We start from the raw sequence: 6557 nt of genomic DNA, 5'->3' as shown, positions 1-6557 counted from the left end.
TTCTTCTTCTTCTTCTTCTTCTTCTTCTTCTTCTTCTTCTTCTTCTTTTTCTTCTTCTTCTTCTTCACCAGCGTCTCTGGAGTAGCTGTTAAGTGTCTCGCAGCCACACACAGGAGACTCGTGTTCGATGCCAAAGTGGGGAAAACATTTTTTATCGATGGGATGCAGCATTCCTCATAGCCTTGATTGACCCGGGCAGGCAGGGTAGGAATCCTGTATATTAAATGATCTTAATTATTGTGTCAATGCGGGCATAAAAAGACTCACAATTAATTTTTTTTCTTCGTGGGGCTAGTGCAATGCTGAATTGTCTCTGATACGCTAGATCTTCACCACAAAACAACAAAAAATAAACAAACAACAACAACAATAAAAACAACGAAACAAAAAACAAAAAAAACAACAACCCCAAAACCAACAAAAACCCTCCGATGTCGGGCACAAACAACAAAACAATACTTGGAAAGCTCACAACATTTTTTTGAAAAGGAGATAGAAAATAGTCGACTTTGATCGTTAAGAAAATGTCAACTAATTATATCCAGTGGACATTCATTATTCATTTTATTTTTCTTTCCTCTGATATCTTTAGGATACCAAAGTTTAAAATGCAACTTAAGTCTTCTGCGCGCAAGTGCCAAAAACATGACCTTTACACCACTGGTGCAGGTTTAAAAAAAAGAAGAGAGAGAGAGAGAGAGAGAGAGAGAGAGAGAGAGAGAGAGAGAGAGAGAGAGAGAGAGAGAGATGGGAAGGGTGGGGGTTGAATATATGTGAGACAGCGTGGTGGAACCAGGCTCTCGTCAAAATAATCAAAGTAAAGAAACTTGCATTTTCCCTCAGGTTTATGAATTTTTATCAAATTTTTGTTTTTTGGTTCAATACCTCCCATGCTCATTAAAGAACTCATTTCTGTTTTGATTTTTCTGAAAAACGTTGATTAAAGGCACAAAAAATGTAAATTTTCAGTAACCACGGACTCTTAAGCTAAGGAAATAACTAGTCTTTGGCAGCCATTTTCTCTCTAATTTTACCTCTGAAAACAAGTGACCCCCACCTCCTTCATTCGCAGTTATCTCGACTTGTATTTAAGATAAATGGATATTTTTCCGTCCAAATAAAGACAAGTGAACAAGCTTTAAGATGATACCAATAACTCAACATGCCCAAAAATTGACGAGAGCCTGATTCCACCACGCTGCCTCACATATTCTCTTTTCCCTAGAAAATGTCGTAGCTTCAAGAAATATAAGGATGCTTTCAATAAGAGGAGAAACGTCTCCATGTCATTGACCATATCAAATTATACGGCGTTTATCAAAAGGTCTCATTCTTTCCTCGAGGTTAAAAAATGGTGAAATGTTGGAGCAGCTTGGTAACTCATGATGATACACTCAGATATGTTTGTAAGTAAACACCCTGGTAGCAACACAAACAAACTTCAAATGTTGTCATGATTCTTTTTTTTTTATGGTGAGGATTTTGCGTAAGGTCATATGAGCGCGCCGGCACATTGAGCATTTTCAGTTTGGTCTAAATAACTTTGTAATTTTACTCTAACCGCGACTGAAGTCTACTCTTACCGATTTTAGGACAACAAAGGGATCTTTAACAAGCGCAAGTTGCAACGGGACCTCCGAGATGTGCTCGCCCTTATCCGAGAAGGCTATGTGTTAGATCTTACTTACCCTGAGATCAGGAGTGTGGCTGAAAGAGAGCAGTAAGAAGAAGCCAAAGAGAAGCAGCAGAAAGGCAGCAGAAAGTGTCAGAAGACAAGAGAAGCGGGCAAAGAGCAGAAGGGGTGGGGAGGGGGGCGAGCGCGACGGGAGCAAAGATTGGAGACGAAAGCAGACGGAAAAAGATAATTAGAGAGCAGAAAAGGTGGAAGGGGAATAAAAAAAAAAAAAGAAACCATGTCCTGTTGCTGTCAGGATTGAAACTCGGAACCTTTTGAATGAGAGGCGAACACCGTACCTGTAGACCACGAGAGCCCTCTGTCATGAGACTGGTTGTTATACTGGTGGATATGGATCAGAAGTGAAACTGACATAGTAACACTCTCGCCCTTGAGAGAATCATGTTCTTAAAGCGTGTATGAAAGCTAACGACAACTCCACCTGACACGGAATATGCAGGCAGTGGAAACGATGCATAGGAAAAGTGGAAAAGGCTGAAGTGTCAGACCTGAACAGGAAAATAAAAAAGTAAATGGCATTACATTAAAGGTCAGACTGCAAAGTTGTGACTTTGCCATAGCTGATTTACGGTCATCGGTCATTATAATAATAATAAAAATAATAATAATAATGCAAGATATTTAAATAGCTCTCAACCCCGATTAAAGTGCACAGGCTCTGAGCGCTTTACAATATAGTACAACGTACAACAGTAACATAAAACGTTGTGTTCTGACTAAAGAAAATTACTCCAAATATCCATCTTATTAATGTAAAAACAGAAACGACTTCAGCTGCCATTTGAATGAATCAAAAGATTAGATCTCTCTTAAAGTATTTGGTAAAGCATTCTAGATTTTGGGGCCTCGGTAGTCAAAGGCCCTTTCACCAATTGTTTTAGGTTTCATAGATGGTAAAATGAATTTCTTTTTGTCAGCTGATGACCTTAAACTGCGAGTTGGAATGTACAGTCTTAACAGATATGATAAATATGATGGTGCATTATCATTCAAAGATTTGTGATATGGGGTGGCCAACTTGTACACAGTTCTTTTCTCAACATGAAGCCAATGCTGTATCCGTAAAAAGGTTTAGCAGAGTCTCGCTTTCTTTTCCGTAAAACTAAACGCGCTGCATTGTTTTGGGCTGTTTAATTTTCTCCAGTAATATTCTGATAACAAGGCGTTACAATAATCGAGTTTTGATAAAATTAAGCTAGTTACTAGTAAAGCAGTATACTTAGTATTGATCAGATTGCGTATTTAACGAATTTTTCTTATTTCTTAATACGTGCAGCTGATTAGATGATTTACCTCAGCCGACATTGACAAACTGGAATCAAAATAGATGCCAAGATTCTTAACTTTTCTTGAAAATGCAATTTTCGCATCACCAATTGTCATGTGATCGTGGTCAACCTCTTTAACAGACTTTGCATTGCCTGCCAGAATGACTTCTATTTTATCATCATTCAACATCAATTTGTTTCTGTTCATCCAGTTTTTCACTGAGACAATACAATTTTCAGCACGATGGACAAGTTCATCTAAGTGGGAAAACATTGTTGAACCATAAATTTGGGTATCATCAGCATAGAAATGATACTTTAGGTCATACTTAACTATTTCCTTGACAAGTGGTTGAGCATAAAAGGTGAACAAAACTGGACCGAGGAATGAGCCCTGAGAGACCCCATACTTAAGAGTATGATTTGATAACTTAAGCCCTTTAATAACAATTCATTGGTATCGATTTGATAGGTAAGAACAAAACTAGCTAAGGGGAGTCCCGGATAATCCAAAAGATACTTCCTATGGCAGTGTTTGTCCGTGGTAGTCTCACTCCTTGCCACATAGGCCCAGATCTTCCTGTTTTGAGATGTACACCGTCGTAATAAAGTGGAAGAAGCAGGTCTCTGAGTATCAATAACTGCACATAAAGCTGACTTGTGTTAGGCGCATCACCTTCGCACGCAGAAAACCCATTTGTCATCCAAGGTTAGCGGGCAAATAAAAGAGGCTTCCATTAAGAATCAGTAAGAAATGATTATACAACTACAAGGTCAGACGCCATGAAAAATAAGCTAACGACCTAACGTAACGTGACCTCCAACGACACATATATTTTATCTTTAGTTTACTTTATCTGCTAAAAGGCCAGTCCAAAAGAAGAAAGAGCCAGCAAGTAATTGTTGCCAGAGAACTCACGACACTGAGCTATACCGTTTCATATGGGAATAAAATAGTCCTGTGGAATTGCTTGACATTTGTTTTTGTTTTTGTTTTTGTTTTTTGTGGGGGTTTATTTTTTTTTTTTTGGGGGGGGGGGGGTGGAGAACTTTGCTGGCGGTGCTCAGGTATTCAGAACTAAAGTAACCGTAAGAACGTTTTCAAAACTAGACCTCATTCAATGGTTTTATTTTAGGGGGTAGTTTTAAAACGGTTAGAGCACGCAAGAAGCGATACAAGTAATGCCATTTCACTTAACGACCCGATCTTTTACAATACATCTTATTCATATTCATTCAATCATCCAGTGCCAGATCTGCGACAGATATCGGCGAAAATGGTTTTCTATTAATTCCTTTGCTCGGATGCTCTAAAAAAAGCTACGTTTCCTTGATCTTTCCCTGTTACCCATTTGTTTAGGTTCCCTAAATATGTTGTTCTGGGCCTACCCCTGCCTCGCTTGCACTCAATTTTGCCAGTGAGAGCAAGATGTTCAAGACCCTTATGTTTATTCAGGTGTCCCAAAAACTGCATTTGTCGTTTCCTGATTGTTTTTAATATTGAGCGTCCCACGTGGGCTTCATCAAGCACTACCTCATTTGATTTCTTTTCCTTCCACGATACTCTTAGCAGTCTCCTAAGAAACCACATTTCTGTTGCTTCTATTTTATTTTCACTGTCTTTAGTGATTGTCCAGCATGCACAGCAATATAGAAGGGTTGACCAAACATAACATTTCAGGACTTTCATTTTGGTGTTCATTGAGATGTTTCTATTTTTAAGGATTTTGCTCATTTTATTGAAACTAGCCTTAGACATTGCAGTTCTCCTTTTTTATTTCTGTGGAAGATTTGGCATCAGATGTTATCATATATCCTAGACTTTGATCTTTTCACCTTTGCTAATGACATTACAACTAGGATTTGCTGCCTTTTTGGATATTACCATGCATTCTGGTTTCTTTACATTCAACAATAATCCTTTACTTTCACTTTATTTTACAACAGTATCTAGAAGCAATTGAAGGTCTTTTTCGGAGCCTGATATTAAAATCGTGTCATCTGTATACCTGATGTTATTAATATTTTCTCCATTTACTTGAGACCTGGACAATCTTCTATGTTTCTAAGGATTGTTTCACTGTGCATGTTAAAGAGGTCTGTGACATAACATATCCTTGCCTCACTCTTCGCCTAATCTGCTTAAATTCCCTGTATTCTCCATTAATTCGTACAGCAGCGTTTTGGTCCCAGAACAAATTTCTGATAATTTTCAGATCTTTTCCATCTATGTCTAGCTTTTCAAGTCTTATTCATATAAAGAAACAAAATCCTCACGCATTCGTCTGGTATCCAAAGAATTTACGAGCAATTAGAGAGATGTGAAAATTGGTTAAAGCTTGTAATCAGTGTGAGTTTTAGGGGAATGACGGGACCAACGTTGGTGTGTTAAAAAAAAATATTAACATGATTAAAAACGCAGAAAAAATACCCTGAGATTTTTCAATAATTTATGAAACGTTGACAACGTTCATTTCAAAGGCACATTTCAAAGACAGTATGGAATAAAAAATAACTTAATGATGTCTTTAATGGGTCAGAATCGCTTCTTTCTACACGGATCTGGAACAAAAAATATGATTTAGATATGTATTAAGCTCATTGGAAAAGTAGCCCACTAATTTAAAGAAAACCTCGTCTTAGAGTTCTAACGAGGAGATAATACATAGCATTAATTTATCTTACCAACATAGTTTTGTTGTGTGAACCTGATTTTATTGAGCATTTATCCAACTACAAGAAGGTCCGGTCTCTTTGGAAAGAAATAGAAAAAAAGGTCTTAAGGAAAAATATAAAATAATGAAATGGTATGGGTTTAACTCCTCTTTCAGCACTCTTAATTTTGTTTAAGATATGGTAGTTTTAAGGACCAAGTCAACATATCTATTCATATAGACGAGAAAAGGTCGACCAAATAACAGAATAGGGCCAGTCTGGGCAGGAAACTAATTATTAATTATACTGCGATTAGCAAACTGATTATGCCAAAATTTTCAAATTATGTAAGTTAATTAAGGCAAAATGTAACTGCAAAAATATTCCAAGAAACAAACAGCAGGCTCAGAAAACTGTGCAAAAACGACGACGATGATGAAGAAGAAGAAGATGATGATGATGATGATGATGATGATGATGATGATGATGATGATGATGATGATGATGATGATGATGATAATGATGATGGCCAACATTTCAACAGTCCTGGTCACAATGGTAACTCTGATTTGCAGCTTCAGGGTATTGAAATAGTCCAATATCCAACTAAAGAAAAACTTAACAAAAGAGAAACAATGTGGATTTGGAACTTGGGGTCTCACAAAATTCTCACTGGCCTTAACATAGGCGAGCCCTATTTTAAGGACCTAAAATTTACAACGCAACGTACTAATCACCCCTTATGTTCCTGCAACCCTCTCCCTTTGGCCCTGCCTTTCTGTTATATTCCTTTCCTCCACGTACTAGTTATCTCTCTCTCTCTCTCTCTCTCTCTCTCTCTCTCTCTCTCTCTCTCTCTCTCCATTTTTTGCCTTCGTGTTTCCCATCCTCTAGCCTTTTCGACTCATTGGTTGTGTTCACCGCACCCTTCCGTTATT

This window comes from Aplysia californica, unplaced genomic scaffold (genome assembly GCF_000002075.1).
Source record: "Aplysia californica isolate F4 #8 unplaced genomic scaffold, AplCal3.0 scaffold00231, whole genome shotgun sequence".
Lineage (NCBI taxonomy): Eukaryota > Metazoa > Mollusca > Gastropoda > Aplysiida > Aplysiidae > Aplysia > Aplysia californica.
The sequence above is the reverse complement of the archived record's forward strand: the minus strand, read 5'-3'. Positions refer to the sequence as shown.